Source organism: Heterodontus francisci, chromosome 3 (assembly GCF_036365525.1).
Source record: "Heterodontus francisci isolate sHetFra1 chromosome 3, sHetFra1.hap1, whole genome shotgun sequence".
Lineage (NCBI taxonomy): Eukaryota > Metazoa > Chordata > Chondrichthyes > Heterodontiformes > Heterodontidae > Heterodontus > Heterodontus francisci.
The window spans coordinates 60,050,041-60,069,727 of NC_090373.1; the positions used below are offsets into that span (position 1 = coordinate 60,050,041).

Below are 19,687 nucleotides of genomic sequence, written 5' to 3' on the forward strand. Positions count from 1 at the left end.
ATTAAGGGTGACATATATCAAAAAGGTTACATTTTTTAATTAAATGACTGGTGTTTATGTGGGTTATGAACTTGGACATTGATCGACTACAAATAAGTGTATACAGTCATACTATAAGTATTGGTCCAACACTCATAGGTATTTGTAGGACTGATCAACGTTATTCCTCTGCTGAGGTGAATTTATAATAAAGCATGCATGTATGAATGCACAGTAAACTCATCATCAAAAGATGATACATAGTGGAGTGGATGAAAGTGACAGTTTGCTTTAAAAGGGATTGGGCTCTTTAAAAAACAACACTCCAGCGATGGACTTTGCTTATTTTACTACCAGCTTCAAGATTCCACATGTTGTAGACCCGAACCAAGGCTGGGGTTGGCATGCAGTAGCACATATGTGAAACCACCCAGTGAGGGCAGTTTTGCTCCTCTGACCAAATACAAATAGGAGTGGATTGCCAATCTGACTCCTGAATTATACTCTTAAAACAAAACTAAAATACGGCAGATGCTGGAAATCTGAAATTAAAACAGAAAATGCTGGAAACTTTCAGCAGGTCAGGTAGCATCCATGGAGAGAGAAACAATATTTACCATTTTAGATCAATGGCCTGAACACCTGAATCATACTTCTATTTTTGTATCACAAAAATGAAACTATAATGCAGAGGTGTAAAGTTCTGAGGTGAGGTATATCAGAGCAATGGAAATGGGGTCACAACCCATAGTAGGAGAAACTTCCCCTTTACCCTCCACCATCCCAGTGGTTATGCCCAATGGTATAATAGCAATAGTTTGCTGGAAATGCATTAGTCTTTGTATTTGGCCTACTGCCATTGACCGCCACAAGTGATCACATATATCCTCCAAATATTATGCAAGAAATAGAAGCAGGAGTAGATCACATGGCCCCTCAAGCCAGCTCCACCATTCAATAAGATTGTAGCTGACCTTCTACCTGAATTCCACTTTCCTACCCTATCCTCATATCCATTGATTCCTTTATTATTCAAAAATCTATCAATCTGAGTCTTGAATATACTCAACAACTGTGCATCCACAGCAGTCTGGGATAGAGAGCTCCAAAAAAAAAACACAACCCTCTAAGTGAAGACATTTTTCATCTTAGTCCTAAATGGCAGATCTCATATCCTGAGTCTATGACCCTAGGTCTAGACTCTCCAGTCAGGGCAATACTCTCACAGCATCCACCCTGTCATGCCTTCTTAGAATGATATATGTTTCAATGAGATAGCTGAAACTCCAGAGAATGCAGGCCTGTTCGACCCAAGCTCTGTTCCTAGGACAATCTTCTCGTCCCATGAATCAATCTAGGAAACTTTGGTAGCACCTCCTCCAAGGCAAGTATATCCTTCCCGAGGAATTCAGTCACATGACTTAAAAATATTTTTCTCAGTCAGTTAATATGGAAGTATTAATGACAGCACTAACTCTAAAGCAGATTGTTGGTTACACAGTATATAGGACTGCTGTAAAATGGTTATCTTTAAAAAGAAATTTGTAACTTTTGTATGATCGGTCCGAACTAATTTGGAAGGGTAAGTGACTGTAGTTGAAAAGGAAAGAATTGTACTCAGAAAATATTTGCATTAGGAGATTGCTGGCGTGTAAAACTGTTCCACTGCCGAACAACGTTTGGAGATATATTACCAAATCTTGGGATCTGCAGCTCTTGTGAGAAATGTCATCTTACTTTAGATATTAAACAGCGAAAAAATTGTATCAATAACAACTTGATCTTCGAAATTACTTGCTTTATGTCCACACAGTCGAAACGCATCAATGTATATTCCATTGACAAATTGCACAAGTACGTCCTCTGTAGGTTGTACTCTAAGCATATACAATCCAATTACCTTGTCCAAAAATAGGATAAGTGAAAACTTCTGGTATAATACCGTTAAGGAGTCGCTCCTGTAACAATAAAAGCAGAGTGGCAGCGAGAAAGATTGCTATTAAAAAAAGCGGGATTGTGTGTTGAAACAAATATTTAACCTTCCTTCCCACCTGACCCGGTTAAATGGATTATCGGATAAGAAAGACAGTGAGTCGTCAATTTAGACAATTGCTGTTATGAATCAATCCTTAAACTGGTATAGATTTAAGGATCAGTTCAGGCCTGGCTTTACTTCCTGTCACTGTGAAACACAGACAGACTGGATTGTGCTAAGTGAAAGGTGAAGAGGGGAGGAGTTGGATTACTCAAGTGCTTTCATTTTGACGCATGAGAATATATATGCCTTTTCTTCGTTTTCACAAGAGGTGATGAGTAATTGTAGTAGAGTAGTTGGTGTGGGAGGATTGCACTATGCTGAAGAGGAGACGGATTGGTATGTGAAGGATCCTCTTTATCCCTCCCCCCCCCCTTTCTGTGGGTGGGCTGGCCCTTGGATAAGGTTACATGGTAGCCGCGCGCCGGCGGCTCTTCATCTTTTGCCTGAAATGGAAACAGCTGGTGGAGTGGACAAGTCTTCCTGGAATTCACTGATGTTTCCTCACTCACATTCACTGCGAGCTTTTAGTTTCTTCTGTCACACTGTGTTTGACTAAAGTCATTTTGCTTTTTATATATTTTAACGGGGTTTTTTTTGGTTAAAGTTATTTTTTAAAGATACTTTAAAAAACTCTGACCGCCGGACGTACAAAGTAAAAGTGAAGAGAAGCTACTCGGAAGAGCCCTCTGGGGTAGTCGGTGAGTTTGCGTCTCTGGTGTGTGTGTGTGTGTGTGTGTGTGAGGTGCAGGGTTGCACAGCGAGGAACAACAGTGCAACTTCTTTGACTTGCTTTTGTTCACAGCGGCTGCACTCACGGGCTGCAGGCGAGAAAAGCTACCAGGAGAATGTGTCGAATGGGCTGGGATGTCACTCTCTAAACTATTTCTAAACAAGTTTTCATTTCCCTTCTCCCCTCCCCTCCCTCCCCTCAATTCCGGTGATTTCAGACTATAAATTAATCGCAACACTCAAAAAAAAAGCATCGGCAAGGTTTTTTTTTACAAACTTATTTTTTTCCAAGGGACGGAGCGAATGTTTAAAGGAGTCACCGTTATTGGGACTGTGGATTGACATTTCAGGTCCCCCTCGGCGTAATTCAGTTTTATACACAACCGAATCCGCAGGCATGAATGTGATTACTAGAAAGGTGACTTGTAACTCGTAATCGTTTGGGAGATGGGAGTTTTGCTTGGACCAGCGTGTGTTTTTTTAAATTCCTCTTTTTAAATACAATTCTTCTGTCGCTCGCTGACAGCGGTATTATCCGTGTCGTGTTCACAGTTGACACGCTTACTTGCGCCGTCCTGCATTTTTGGAATGGGAACTTCTGAATGTACATTTCTCCAGCTTTATTGGTGTAAGCGAAAAATCTACTTCGGAACGATCCATTAAGTTGCAAACAATTTTTTTAAGGATCGTGTACAATAAGCTTAACATTTCTCCCTGATGTTTAGAAAAACAATATCCCGAATTTAGTAGTTTAAGGTCATTATACTTAGCAAATACAGATAAAACCCATTAATCCTAAAGGAAAATCAATTTTGGAGAAGTATGCAGCTGCTGTACTTTAAAATTATTAAAATATCGCTAACATGTTTAAAAATACTCTTATACCAGTTGGTTTCACAAGATGACATGCAGTAATCCGTGGATGAGTTGAGTAATCCCTACAAAGCTCGCAAGAGTGTAGCAGGCCTGTGACAGAAGTACGCTATGTGAAGCACTCGTACAAGGCCTGTGCTTCTTTCCTTCATTATGTTACTTGGGGTCGAAACCAGGCATTCGATCCAGTTGGGGTTGAGAGAACTTGCTGGTGGTTTTTGCTTAAATTGTTAAACTAGTCAAGGACGTACACTGTGACATGAACTCCGGATTCAAATAATGTTTACAAAGTGTCCATTTCCAATGTTATTTCATCAATGTACAGTTTGAAAGTGATATTACTTCAGCTCAAACAGGTTATTTGGCTCTGCTATTTTAAGTACTCAAGACCTGATTGTGGTAGGGAGCTGTTCTCGCTGGTAATGAATGCCTACTTGTGCACATCCTTTACAGTACTAGTTTACTGAACATACACTCCTTGGTGAAATAGTTGTAAAGTAATGGAAGGATTTGCAGGTTGGTAGTCTTGATGGGCCGTGTAAATAGCTTTCCTTGGCCATTTTTATATCTGCTTAAAGGGCTGTTGGCTCTCTATGGTGGCATGGTGTTATGGGATCCAACATGTATGAGGTGATCCTACCCATTCCCACTGTGCATGTATGTCCGGCTGGATGTCAGATTAAATGAATGGAGACTGCATTTATTTGTCAAGTGATTTAGTTTGTGTAATGTCTATGGTGTAGTATAGTATTAGATGGACGGTAAACTACCTGTTTTCCAACTAGGTTCAAATCCCAGGAGGGCCTGGAGTTCTGGAAGCATAATTGTCACATTTTTATGCCTATTAAGATGAGGATGTTGATAGGAGTTCATGCCTTATGTTTGGTTTCCAGTGTCCACATTAAAGCACTCCAAGGTCAGTTATACAATAGGCCAAATTAAAGCTTTATCAACTGTGCACAAAGATACCTAAACCCCAACCTCAGGACAGCAGCTTCAATTGGATTAGTGAATTTATCTAGTCCTTGCATCTCTGCCTCTTAAATAAATAGGACAACAAATTCGAAGATTCTAACAATTTATTAAACCTTTACAAAGAGGCCTTTAATTTTAATAGCTTGAACCAATTTAAATCCAAGTTGCAAAATTGAAAGGGTGATTTCCTAATTCACTACACCCTAAAAAGTGTTTTTTTTTCCATTCCATATTTTAAAGGGGCGTGGTCTATTCTCCATTTGGCTGCTTAGGAGTAGAACACATGATATTGCAATGTGAAGCGAAACTTGTTCATGCTTTTGGCACTCACTCCATTTCTAGTTATATACTGCTTTTTTTAACCAGCAACATCATGACCCAGCCCCCTTGACTGAAGGAGATTGTATGACTGAGCAGTTATATGATTGGAGAGGGTGAAAGGGAAGAGACAGATTAAGATAGAATTTAAACAGTTCTTCAAAATTATACTTCAAACAGGCCTAAGTAATTAAAACTTCTATTTTAATTGCTGTCATAGAAGGAATGACTTGACAGAGATAACACACCTATCCTGACTTTGTTCTCCAGTTACTGGCGAAGCTCACTTGGAAATAATTTGCATTGTATAGCCTCTCTTGAGATATTGGCTCTGCATTGAAATTACATGTTTACAGGTGTTCTGTTAAAACAAATGTTTATTTTTCTTTATCAAAAAATCCTCTAGAAAGGAAAGGTTTTAGTTTTCTAGCTGTAATACATTTTCCAGGTATTACTGGATGTGTACATTGAGAGACTGCATGTAAACCAAGTGGTTTTACTGACATTTTGATGCTTTTGCTAAGTACCAAGTAGTACCTGAACTTGTGTAAAGAAGGTGCTTGCCTGCCTTAATACAAGCAAGGGCCTTGTCCACCCATTTTTCCAAGCCAATTTATCTTAAGTCACTGTGAATGTTTTGCATTTACTTTAAACTGGATATATTTCATAGTTCTCTTTGGCCTCCTTGTCTCGAGAGACAATGGATACGTGCCTGGAGGTGGTCAGTGGTTTGTGAAGCAGAGCCTGGAGTGGCTATAAAGGCCAATTCTAGAGTGACAGGCCCTTCCACAGGTGCTGCAGAAAAATTTGTTTGTCGGGGCTGTTGCACAGTTGGCTCTCCCCTTGCGCCTCTGTCTTTTTTCCTGCCAACTACTAAGTCTCTTCGACTCGCCACATTTTAGCCCCGTCTTTATGGCTGCCTGCCAGCTCTGGCGAACGCTGGCAACTGACTCCCACGACTTGTGATCATTGTCACAGGATTTCATGTCGCGTTTGCAGACGTCTTTAAAGCGGAGACATGGACAGCCGGTGGGTCTGATACCAGTGGCGAGCTCGCTGTACAATGTGTCTTTGGGGATCCTGCCATCTTCCAGGCGGCTCACATGGCCAAGCCATCTCAAGCGCCGCTGACTCAGTAGTGTGTACAAGCTGGGGATGTTGGCCGCCTCGAGGACTTCTGTGTTGGAGATACGGTCCTGCCACCTGATGTGAAGTATTCTCCGGAGGCAGCAAAGATGGAATGAATTGAGACGTCGCTCTTGGCTGACATACGTTGTCCAGGCCTCGCTGCCATAGAGCTAGGTACTGAGGACACAGGCCTGATACACTCGGACTTTTGTGTTCCGTGTCAGTGCGCCATTTTCCCACACTCTTGGCCAGTCTGGACATAGCAGTGGAAGCCTTTCCCATGCGCTTGTTGATTTCTGCATCTAGAGACAGGTTACTGGTGATAGTTGAGCCTAGGTAGGTGAACTCTTGAACCACTTCCAGAGCGTCGTCGCCAATATTGATGGATGGAGCATTTCTGACATCCTGCCCCATGATGTTCGTTTTCTTGAGGCTGATGGTTAGGCCAAATTCATTGCAAACAGCCGCAAACCTGTCGATGAGACTCTGCAGGCACTCTTCAGTGTGTGAGATGTTAAAGCAGCATCGTCAGCAAAGAGGAGTTCCCTGATGAGGACTTTCCGTACTTTGGACTTCGCTCTTAGATGGGCAAGGTTGAACAACCTGCCTGCCCCCTGATCTTGTGTGGAGGAAAATTCCTTCTTCAGAGGACTTGAACGCATGTGAAAGCAGTAGGGAGAAGAAAATCCCAAAAAGTGTGGGTGCGAGAGCACAGCCCTGTTTCACGCCACTCAGGATAGGAAAGGGGTCTGATGAGGAGCCGCCATGTTGAATTGTGCCTTTCATATTGTCATGGAATGAGGTGATGATACTTAGTAGCTTTGGTGGGCATCCAATCTTTTCTAGTAGTCTGAAGAGACCACGTCTGCTGACGAGCTCAAAGGCTTTGGTGAGATCAATGAAAGCAATGTAGAGGGGCATCTGTTGTTCGCGGCATTTCTCCTGTATCTGACGAAGGGAGAACAGCATGTCAACGGTCGATCTCTCTGCTCGAAAGCCACACTGTGCCTCAGGGTAGACGCGCTCGGCCAGCTTCTGGAGCCTGTTCAGAGCGACTCAAGCAAAGACTTTCCCCACTATGCTGAGCAGGGAGATTCCACGGTAGTTGTTGCAGTCACCGCGGCCACCTTTGTTTTTATAGAGGGTGATGATGTTGGCATCGCACATGTCCTGGGGTACTGCTCCCTCGTCCCAGCACAGGCATAGCAGTTCATGTAGTGCTGAGAGTATAGCAGGCTTGGCACTCTTGATTATTTCAGGGGTAATGCTGTCCTTCCCAGGGGCTTTTCCGCTGGCTAGAGAATCAATGGCATCACTGAGTTCCGATTTGGTTGGCTGTATGTCCAGCTCATCCATGACTGGTAGAGGCTGGGCTGATTGAGGGCAGTCTCAGTGACAGCATTCTCCCTAGAGTACAGTTCTAGGTAGTGCTCAACCCAGCGGTCCATTTGTTGGTGTTGGTCAGTGATTATGTCCCCTGATTTAGATTTGAGGGGGGGGGCGATCTTCTTGATCATCTCTGATGTTTCCGGTGTCTGAGGCCAGCTGAATATGACTGCATAGGTGTTGCCAGTGGTTCTTGCATAACCTGTAAGAACCCTTTTATATGGAATGCCAGCTATTTGACCACCTTGGTCCTAATATTTAGTGTGTAGCAAACCTGGTGCTCATTTTGCCATGCAGTATTCATGAGAAGTTTGGCAAAGTCATGATTCAAATCTTTCTGTAAATAACTTTTATTATGAATGGTGGTGTGGTAAATAAACTGTAAAATTAGATTTCAGTTATATAATGGATCACCAGATGTAATAGGATTTACTAGCCTTGTGGAATTTAATTCGGCCAATCTAATCACTTATTTGAGGTTACTACAAAGTTGGAGAGCTTTTTCAAGGTATTAATTTATAATTTAATTAATGGCCCATTTTTTAAAAAATCCTCAATTCCCAAATGCTGAAAATTGGTGGCTTCAGCAATCCAAATGTCATTTGTTTATTCTCAGTTATTTATAAAAATGGAATGTTGGCTAGCTGTTTAATTTTTGCCGAGTTCTAAATAATAGGATTGCCCAAATTATGCACCAAAGTATACACGGATTTAGGTTTTGCAGTTGCAGTTAAATATTTGGGTGCAGGATTTTTAGTGGTAATTCATCTCACAGCGAGAAAATACAAGAAGAATTTATATCCAGATCCAAAAATAGTTCTGAACCTCCTTCTAATGGAGGTTTAAACCAGAAAAATTAGATTTGGGCTAATAAGCAGGTTTTGACCTCAATGCTGCTGCTGTTCTACTATATAAGACCCAATTCTTCATGCACTTTAGTTCTATGATTCTATGGTTTTGAGATGAGTTGCTCCTAAAATCTGTACCCAGTTAACTTCCATTATAAAACTTAAATCTAATAAACTGTACAAAGTCCACTAGCTTCTCGTTCTTTAGAACTGGGCTCATTTTTGAGTTTGCAAACATTTAATGTTTTATGTAAACAACTGATATTAAATGCCATTTGGATTGTTGGAGCAATTAGTTGCAGCATTCGATAATTGAGGATTTAATTTTTTTTTTTTAAAGAGTACTAAATTTAAACATTATTACCTGAGGGGAGGGGGTGGAATGGGGGGAAACCAACTTGGTAATGCACTCAATTATACGATTAGGTTGGCCAAATTGTAAGGATAAGAAATCCTATTGCATCTATTGATCCATTATATAACAAATCTAATTTTGTTTATACAGTTTCCCCACATCATGAGACAATTTATTGTCAAAGTATCCCATGAGCAACACTCAAACATTGCTGAGTTAACCAGCTGTTCTGACCAGCATAGCCAGATGGTGACTTTTTAAACCCTGTTTTAGCAACATAGGAAGATAGGAACAAGAGTAGGCCATTGAGCTCCTCGAGCCTGTCCTGCCATTCAATGAGATCATGGCTGATCCGCGGTCTAACTCCATATACCTGCCTTTGGCTCATATCCCTTAATGTCTCAGATTTAAAATCTGAGATTTTTGTTAAGCAAACGACTGTTCTAGCTTCAACTGTTTGTGGGAGAGCGTTCCAAACCTCTACCACCCTTTGTGAGAAGGAATGCTTCCTAACATTTCTTCTGAACAGTCTAGCCCTAATTTTTAGACGATGCCCCCTATAATCTCCAACCAGTGGAAATAGTTTATCTTTATCTAGCCTGTCTTTTCCTGTTAATATCTTGAAGACTTCGATCAGATCACCCCTTAACCTTCTAAATTCTAGCGAAAACAGGCCTAATTTGTTTTCCCATAGGAGGAGGCATCTGACTGCGGTTCAATGACCGACCAGTGGAAATCACAAACTTCCATGTACGAAATTACATCCAATATCACTCCTATCTGGAGCTGTTCCGCCTCTCATAAAATTAAATTCTTTTAAGCATTGAGTGCTGAAAAAGAAAATAAAAGCTTCCAGACAATGTAACACCCCCACATCTGTTGAAAGTGATGTGTATGTTTTTCAAAATGATGGTAGACTACAGTTGTTTCTGCTCAAAATATATTTTGCCTTCTCTGTAGGTGCCACACCTAAATTTTTTCAAAAATAAATTGCACAACCTAATGGGCTAGATACAAGAACTAGATTTTTGATTCACTCTGGGAATCACCTGAGGTTTTTGGTCACGTGCTGGAATTATGATAGCCCATGGGATTGAGCTTTGAAGCAGAATTTTCAAATTCAAATCCTGAAGGAGGGAAAAAATCCATGAGGCATACTACCTTCAAGGTATGTAAGTTATTTTTTAACTCAGGAGTAACATTACAATTTTATCAACGGACACTTTTTAAAGAGAAAATCATATAGGATAAGTGGCAAGCTATAAATGCACATTTTATTGGCAATTTGTGCAAAAACAGATTAAAACTATATGAACAGACTGCGATTTAAAATTGTGCATTTCTGTGGCAAGTCCAGTTTCTTTAGAACTTTGGTAGGTGAGGAATGTTCCCAGTAATAAAATGGGAAACAAAAAGGAAATATCACTACTTCATTCTTTGGTTTAGAAATTGGTTTCTGTTGGAGATGGAACTCCTTTCTAAAAATTTTTTTATTTTTAGTCTGTTTTGTAACCAATACTTAGCCAAAATTGTTAAACACTTGCCACCCTGGCATAAAGCTAGTAGCTAACTGATATAGAAACTACCCAATTTTCATTTCAGGTTTCTGTTTATGCCTGGGCAATAAGCAGAAAATCTACCCAGCTTTTTCTGCTTTATATGGACATGGCAATTTAGCCATTGCAAATAAATCTCTACTGTTCCTGTATGACGTTGTGCAACTGTCAGTCTTCATTTGAGATGAGAAAATAGTTGATGAAACTATTTTTGTGTTGCTTCAATACATGCTTTATAATGTGAAGTATCAATGTGCTTTGCACCAGTGATGGAATATAGGCTTGTGTCCTTGAATTCCCAACAAGTGAGATCCCGGTCTTGGCCATGCCATTGACAGAGGGCGATGAGCCAAGAGCAGGACCAGTTACAGCAGTAGCTCTTGGATACTTTCTGGAAACTGGCTGAAGAGGTGCTGAAAGGAGGCCACCTTTCCATCCTGTAGGCTGAGAATTGGTTTGTAACACAAATATATTTTGCAGGAGGAAGGTGGTTATTCATTTATGATTGGACATAGTTCATTGAAATTTAAAATTTCCTGCTAATTCAATACTATAGAGCTGTTTTGCGTAGTCAATTACATTGTTCAAGTTAAACTTGTTTGTGATCAGTTCATTCCCATTTAACTTCAGGTGTATTAGTTCTTAGTTGGCTGTGACTTTCCCAAATTGTGCACCAAAGTGTACACAGATTTAGTACATTAATGGTTTCGTACATTATAGAGGCTTCATAAAGTGGAGGTGTACCTATGATGTAGCAATGGCTTGTAAAGTGTCTGTCTTTGTGTGTGATGTATTTAATTTGGATCACATCCTTTCCACAGATTTCCCTTAAGAGTGGAGCAAATTCTCCACAGGCAGTCCCAGTAGCATTGTACAAGTACTTTCTCATCTGTTGCTCTGCTCCACTTATTCAGTACTATGCGATTTTAAATTGAAACTTTCTACCCAAACTTCAGTCCAGGCTCCTACTGCTGTTTTTAACAATGGACACAGTCCAGTGGGATAGGTACAGGGAGATTAATTTTTAAATCTGCAGTGGGAGCTAGGACTGAATTGGGAATGAGGTGACATTTTTAAAAAAAATTACAGCATTGGATTAACAGAGCAACAGCTGAGGTCGAGCTACTGCAAATAAGAGAATAAATAAAATGTATTTGTGAGCAGCAAGCTGTGTGAAGGTGTGCAGTTTAGATATCAATTGATAATCCTCTTAAAGTGGATTTGTTTTTAATTGGGAGCGGGACAGGAATGGAAGTTTAACTGGAATTTGAGGCCTTGTATGTATGCAAGTTACATCGACAGTAAATTTATTTCAGTCATCTACACCAATTCACACTTCCAGCTTTTTAATATGCTAAGCTGTTAAAATTTGTTAGCTACTAAAGTGAAACCTGGTCCTGTGGATACTTCATGACAATCCCAAATATTTGACATAAAAGATGCAAGAGGTGCTCACACAACAGAGATTCGCAAATTATGGACTATGGAGAGCCTTCAAAGTACCAAGCCTGTTTACTCAATGAATTTCCTACCTTAAGACAAAGTATATCTTAAGGCGATAAATTCAAAACTGAGCATATTGCCCCAAATGAAGTCTGTTGAGCGATCGGTGTGCTGGTTTTATATTTGAAATTACTCGTGACAAAGCACTCTTTCCCAAAAGCCTTTTGCTAGTTTTCTGAGCAAGTGAACAAGCTTTTATAAGCAACAGCAGATGTTGGATAGGAGTGTAAACTACTCGCGGCCATCTGAGACCAATGTCAGAAGTAGGGTGGTTGCAGCTGTCCCTCCGACTTTTGGAGGAAGGTAGCATTGGATTTCGACCTGCAGTGTAGTTTAACAGCAAAGGCACCCACCTGAACAGAGATCCAGAATGGAGTCTTGTTGCTTCCTTCCTCTCCATTACACTGAGATTTGGCAACCTTCAGGTTTCCTGTTTAGTGTTTGTCATGCAAACCCATTCTTCAAGTTTGTTTGCCAAATATTAGAGACAGTAGAGCTGAGATTGTAAAACATGCGGCTATGTTTTCCTCTGGAGCTGCGTTAAATAGCTCATGAACCTGGTAAATTTGGTCCTCCAATGATCGTTTAGATAAAAAGGAAAACCTGGTTATCGAGTCATTGGTGGAGCAGTGGATAGATTAACATTAGATAAACTGCCTATATTTGTGTTATGATCCAACCATGGACTTTCATAAACTACAGGCACCTGCAATGAGAGGACAGCTGATGCCAGTCCCCTAGGTGTCTTGCGTTCACAGGTTTCACTGTATTTTGAAAAGCAGTATATTTGAACTCTTGACCTATCTGTTCCTTCCTTTTCACTGCTGCCTTCTGACAGAAGGCCTAGTTTACTTGACGGCCCTGTAAGAGGGATTTCAGAGGTTATCAATTGTGGTGATGTACAGAAACATTAATTCTCAGCATACATGTTCGAAAAGCTCAGATTAACATTTTGTTTTCTACTTGAGATTTGCAATATTCATGATTTCTGTATTACTGTGTTTAACAATCGCGTAGTCTAGCAGCATTTCTAGATATAAAGAAAAAATAGAAACGTGGGGGAGAGAAACTGGGTGATGTAATGGGTTTATGGTTTACTGACCTTTTGCCCTCAGTACTGGATTTCATTGCAATCTGTCTGACAAAGGCAAGGGACAAATGTTCAAAGTTAAGGGGTGTCAATTGCATCCCATCCTAAAACATTTCAGAATTGAATCTCTTCTGAAACAAAGGAAATGTGAAGTAGCCACGTCCTGGGCCATTGTGCGATCACCATGTGGAAGAGTTGAGAACGTCTCCTATCAGGAGGTGAAATGTCATACAGCTTTAACTTTTTTTTAAAATGGTTGCATTTGACAACACAACCACTAGGCGGTGCAGTACTGGCACAAGTGCAAATGCAGACTCATCAACTGAAACATCAATGTCTGCAACGTCTCAGGCAGCTGCCAGTAATAAAGATGGCGCTGCTCAATTTGACAAAACAAATTAAACCCAAACCCACTCAATGACTGCGATAACTGCCTCCATCCCATCCCAACAGTACCCTGCTCCTTCCCGCCATTCTTGCTTCTCTTCACCGCTCCCTCATGTCTGCTTGCTGCTTCTCCGGGTGGCGGGGGGGAGGCGGCAAGGCTGGGATGAAGCGGCGAGTATATGAAAGCGGCAATTGAGGCAGGTATGGGAGGTGGGAATGGAAGCAGCGATTGCAGCCCTTGAGGGGTAAGGCAATGCTCTGTCATTGCGCGGTAACATCAGCACCCGCATGTGGGCATTCATGCTGGGAAGCTGGCAAATGTTTGGAAGCACTGGCGACATTGGCGAATGCTCTGCGCACGCTCTACGTTGTCACGAGATGCTCTGTTTTTTAAAAAAAAATAAGACAGCCTAAAGAGAGAGAGAGAAGCAACATTCAGCAGCTTGTTTTCCAGCAAGCCAGAAGGCATGTGCCCTGCTGTAGAATCCTACGTCTACACTAGACAGCAATGAACTAGAAGTGTCCCACCATCTTCAACTGAACTTTCAACCAATAGAGAAATCTACAATCCTCAGGCCTGCACCCATCGATAACTTGACTTCCAAGAGAATTCAACAGGTTTGTCATAACCTTACCACCCACCCCCCAAACTAAGTCACTTTCCCTTTTACCCCTCTATCTGTTGTGTGTGTGTTCAGGATAAGGCATATTGATCAATAAACAATTGATTTTCTGTTTTTTAAAACCTACAAGAAAACCTGTTGCTGTCTATTTGGAAAGTAAAACACCAAGGGGTTAAACCCCAATAACAAAACACTTGCTGTGGTCAGGTGGGGAGTTGAACAGTGGGAACCACCCATACCCAGCACTCACATTCCTTGTCTTGATGAAGAAATTCACCAAAAAAGAGTAATCTAGAAATGTAAGTATTTTGCACCTTTTTTTTTAAATGAGGCTAATAAAAATGGCAAAATTAGATTGCTTTCTTATCTTGCACAGATTTTAAAAAGTCAGTGTTTCTTGAACACATACAAGAAAAATGTGCATTCCTAGAGTTCATTATTTTGCATTGCAATGACTACATTAGAGTTGTCAACTCTCCGGGATTGTTGTGGAGTCTCCATGAATTCAAAGATTAATTTTCTCTGCATTGCTGGGAGAGAAATCTCAGGAGCATAATATGATTTTCCTTTAATATTATTCATTATTTGGGGATTGGGGTGAGGCAGTTGAAGGTGTGAGGTCATGTAATGGAACCCCCCCCCCCACCCCCCCAGAATATGTTCAGCCAGGATTGATAATCTGAGGCTGCATGCACATTACTGTAACTGATGAGGAAACCATTTCCTGGCATCAGATACTTGAAACTGCTGCATAAAATGTAATGTTTGGAGTAACATTTAAAAACAAAAGCTGCTTTTCAAGATGTAAAGCTGAATGTTGTAAAGCTAAAATTTGAAATATAGGTTACTTTTGTACCCACAAAAGCCACAAGAATTTCTCTTTGTAGGAAATGTAGCAAAAGAATTACTATAAATTGTGATGTGGAATTTGCACCCTTTTTTAAAAATCCCACCTGATGCAGTCTGCATGTTCTCCATGTTAGGATTTAAAATCTACACTGCAATGTCAATATTGGATTTTGTGGCAGGTATGGAGCTAGAAGTGTTGACAGGTAATGTAAATACACTAGGAGCTATTTTCAAAGTATCATTTATAAAGTGAGAGGAATTCCTATTTATAGCTGGGCTGAAATGTAACCACACCAATATGATTTGCAGGGAGGAACAAGGAAGTTTTTGGTGTTCTGTCTTGCTATAAATTCTCCACTGTGATTTGTTTTTGTGTACTTTTTTTTTAATGTTCCGTGCAATGATTGCTGTCCTTGGGCTTTGGAACTTGTGTTCAGGGAATTTATTTAGTTTGATTTGGATGCAAGAATGAATGAGTCAATATGCTGATATTTGGTACAACTTACCAATATTCAATTGACCTTAACAACTGGCTGATCTATTTCCTATCTTTTTTAAAAGCGGTTACCTAGCATATATTGTATGATGAAGTGGTTACAAATTCATGCCTTGCAAGTGCATCAGAGGATTTTCTTGACTCCCATCAATGTTCCCTCTAATGTCCCTTCACTCTGTGCAGCCTGTTTGTTGCACTCCATGGTCCCTTTAAGATTGCCGTGCGGTTGTGCATGCCTTAAAGGGACTGCTCCTTGTGCACAGTCTGTTAGTCCCCCGTGTGGTACATTTCCAATTACTGCATAGCTGAGAGGGAACATTGCTTCATACCTTCATCCAGACTGCAGTGGTTCAAGAAAGCAGCTCTCCACCACCACCTCCAGGCCAATTGGGGATGGGCGATAAATGCTGGCCTTGCCAGAGATGCCCACATCCTGTGAATGGCTTTTAAAAAAAACTGTTGATTTATACCCGTGCAATTAATAGGACTCCCTGCTGAGGCTCATTGTTCAATAGTGGCTCATTATTCAATAGTGGCTCCTTGAGTGAGGTAGTGGAAGGCAACTGGCACAAGTGTGACTATCAGCACAGGATGATTGTCTTCAGGTCAGGGTGAAAAGCAGTCAGGAAACAGGTGGAGGGGGGAAAAAAGCATTCAGTTTTTCACTGCTTGTTTTTGGGCTTGATTCTGGCAGAACATTACTATTGAAAGTTGCATGCACAGTAAGATTCATCTGCAGTCACAATTAGCTACTTCAAAATTTTAGAACTGTTAGGGTGGAGTAGAATAAAAACTACATCTGAGGACAATGGAAAAAGTTGGCTGACATTTCAGTTTACTAATCACTATCAGTTTCTAAGCAGTGGTTTTACAGATGGGTTTCCTTTTCTAATGTTCTGCTATTAGCTTTATTTGCACTATGCACAACAAGCCATTTTGAATGCTGCTTGAATTGTGTAATACTTCAACTTGGATTGACTGAAGTGGAGGTTTAGTGTACATTGGAGATATAAATAATTCGGTGGAGGGAATAGTTCACATGAATGCATATTTACTTAGTCGACATTCTTGTGTTTTTCATTTGGAAGTGCTGACTTGCATTGTCCTTAGTTTAGGACTTTCGTCAGTCTGAAAATAGCTCATTCTACTATGTGCCTTATCTCTTAGAAAAAGTATTTTGGCTGAAAAAAAGTGTTGCTTTGACTATTCCAACTATTTTTGTTTCTAATGAAAATAAATTGTACACCAGGAATTTAAGGCTTTAAAAAAATCATAAGTTATAATTACCAATTCAAGAAATAACATCCTTGCAAAGTCTATATTTTTGAATTTTCATATTGAGCAACAAAGTGATCTGTATATGAGCTGTAATGGCAGTTATTCTATAAATGTTTTGCTGCATGTGTGTTTTGAAGTTGGGTCCTTGCTTGCACAGCCATTGTTCATTTCAGTATGAATGCAGAATTTTCACGAGATAGAATGTAATCTTCTATAGATATACTCGAAGTTTGTCTGCATTGTTCTGGGATTAATTTAGGACCATATAATTGGTACGTGATTTTATATTTTTTTAGAACCACTAAACTCGGGGATTTTGAACTGCATGTAATGGACGTTTGTTTTCTCCTACACCCCCACAACCCTTTTATATCTGCACTGCTCTAATTCTGGACTCTTGAGCATCCCTGATGTCTAATTGTTCCACCATTGGTGGCTCTGCCGCCTTCTGCCCAGGCCCTATAGCTCTGGAATTCCTTCCCTAAATCTGTCCACCCCCCCACCTCTCATGTGGCTTGGTGTCAAATTTTGCTTTACGTGCTCTTGTGAAGCACCGTGGGACATTTTATTGTATTAAAGATGCTGCATAAATTTTTTAAGCTGTCTAAAGTGGCCCAGAATTTTAAAAGAACTTGCTGTATGAGTAACAAGGAATGTCAAAAATGGAAGGTGAAGCAAATGCATGGACTAAAAGATAGTGGAATTTTGGGTCTAAGTGAATTGTGCTCACAAGTACAATGTGTCCAAATCTTTACAATCTTATTTTCTTTCTCCATCACCCCTCCCCCCCCCCCCCCACCCACCCACCCCATACCTCTACCTCCGAATGCACCTTTGACCATAACAATGACACTGCCCCCATTACAAATACCAGTAGCCTGCCATTGTGCTTGTTTGGACGCTCTCCAAATTACAAGCAGATTTACAAGAACCCTGTTCTATTTACATAGTCCTCTGAAGCAGGTGTAAATCAGCTGCTTCAGAAAGTATTGAATCCATTCTCATCCTTGGGCTCCCAACCCTCCCCTAATGACTAGAAGTTTCCCCCAATTAGGGTTTTCTCCCCAGTGTGCTGCCTCCAGCAGGTCAGGAGATCGCTGATTTTTAAATTTCCTGCTGCAGTGTACCCCTGCACACCCCACCTCATGATGTCACTGTCACCTGTTAAAGAAGCCTCAGGAACGGAGTACGAGAACATGGTGAGAGAGATCAGGCCTATTGAAAGTGGTGTCATGTAGGGGTATTGTGGCTATTTAATTCAAGAATATCAGTGGGTAACAGGATATTACTGGACACAGGTAGGATATTGGGGCATTACACATTGTCTACATGTAGCTGATGATTATCAATGTGTTGCATTACTATTGGTTATGAAGATAATTTGAGTGTTACTATTACTGTTCATTATCCTTGTAATTTTAGTGAGTTGCCATTAGTTATTGGTGAAATCAGAGTTCCTCCCTTCTAGTTTCTCCTTTGCGAATTGCTCCCCCACTTTTGGATTTTCCTCTTGCCTGGCCTTGTTTCCTGTGTTCGGGCATCACATGGTCTGATGTCATGGTCAATGTCATGTGATTAAATCTCCAGTTATGTCTCCAGCCCTATCTTACCTTGTTACTGTAGATAGCCATTTTATACTCTAGCAGGGTGGGGGAAGGCTCTCTTCCTGGCTCTACCCCAGCTTTATAATGGAGGAGGAATATTGGAAAGCAAATTGGAGACTGGCAGCCCGGAGTGACACACCATTATTAAAGACAGCACCCTACAGTAAAATACCTGGTTAGAGTGACTGACGTTCCAAGAGTATGTGCTTTACAAAGACTCTGCAACTTTCTCCATGATGACTTAATGTCCCAGTCCCCATAAAGTTGAGCATTTACTGTATAAATTAAGGTGAGCCCAGCCTCAACTTTTACAGGTCTGTATCCTTCCAGGCATCCACAGAAGGACTAAGCAAAGGGAAGTAGATAACTGCCCTGTGTCAGTTCCATAGGCATTGCAGATAATCAGATTTGCAATGTGTGGTGGAGTAAAGGCAGAGGGCATAACGTTTCTACATGTTTTCTCTGTTCCCTGGAGTGTGAGCACTAGTTGCAATCGACAAGAACGCATGTGACATTAAAAATTCCTCAGCACCTGCAAAGCTACATGTTCAGAAACTGCAACCACTCCCTCAACATCTAGGTGGTCTGTGACATCAGGCTGCACATCTTGCATGCAAACACACAGCATGTGGATGCCTGTTAGATGCATTGTTGTGTGCAACTCATTCATTGCATGCATGCTCAGACTGAGGGAAGAGGGGATGGGCCGGTGGCGACAGTGGAACAATGAATAATTGGTGACTGCTTATTTCTTGTTGCTGTGGCTGATGGCAGCTTTTTGTGGCCAGCGAAGTGGATGAGAGGAACGCTTTGTTTTCTTAGTGTTTTATTGCAGTGTTAATTTTTTTATATAAATTTGATCAACTGTTTACAAGAGTATACCTTTAATGCAGAGTAATAAATGTTGGAAACCTGAGTGAAATTAATGTAAACTTTAGAAATTGTTAATTTTGTAAACTTTGACAGATTTAAATATTTAACCCTTTGACTCCAAATGTTTAATTAGCAGCAGTATGGCATTGAATAAGCAGGACATGACCACCATAATGTTCCAGCCCGGCAACTTCTCTTCCTCTGCCCACACCTTGCAAACAAACGAGGAATTGAATTTCCCCCTACTCCCTCAAGGCACTTCAATTTGCCCTGGTGCTGGAGTCCTTCAACCAGCTGCTCACCTACACCCTCTCTCAGTAAGTTCAGATAGGAAAGGTAGGGTGTGATGAGATGCTGTGCTGATGAGTTTTGGGCCTGTTGTCAGCCATGTGCTCTGGGGCCAGGGCTGCTGCTGCCTGCATTCAAGGTGGGGAGATCCAGAGCTGCCTTGTACAGCCTGCTGTGTATGGGGGACACCATGCCTGCTGTATGAAAATTGGAGTCCATGCTGCAAACACCAGGCTGAATTATCACATGGGCATCTGGTGTTGGATGTGGAAAATTAATATTAGTGTAATAAAAAATAGAACTATTGTGATACTTGAATTGAGGCACAATTCCAACACTGGAACCTTATGAATAAAAAGTATTTCACAAATTACCATGAAATACCTTTAACAAAGATTGGCAACACTGCATGAAGGAGTTTTCATTCCGGTTCATTTTTGGTACTGATCATGGGTATATTCTAATATGCATTTGTGACATAGCATTAATGTTAATGGTGCGTGTGGTGGAA

General features: G+C 40.8%; 1 protein-coding gene across 3 annotated transcripts in view; it reads left to right on the forward strand.

Annotated features, from left to right (window-relative positions):
• Positions 1–1,421: 1,421 nt before the first annotated feature.
• The window catches only part of LOC137356774 (hippocalcin-like protein 1), a 62,479-nt gene continuing 44,213 nt past the window's right edge, over positions 1,422–19,687 (forward strand). Inside the window, exon 1 of one of the 3 annotated variants that reach the window (XM_068022543.1) lies at positions 1,422–1,561. The gene's annotated coding sequence lies outside the window, so the exon portion shown is untranslated. Of the gene's footprint in view, positions 1,562–2,346; positions 2,716–19,687 lie in introns of those variants that run through there. The other 2 variants (XM_068022551.1, XM_068022537.1) reach the window with 2 other exon arrangements.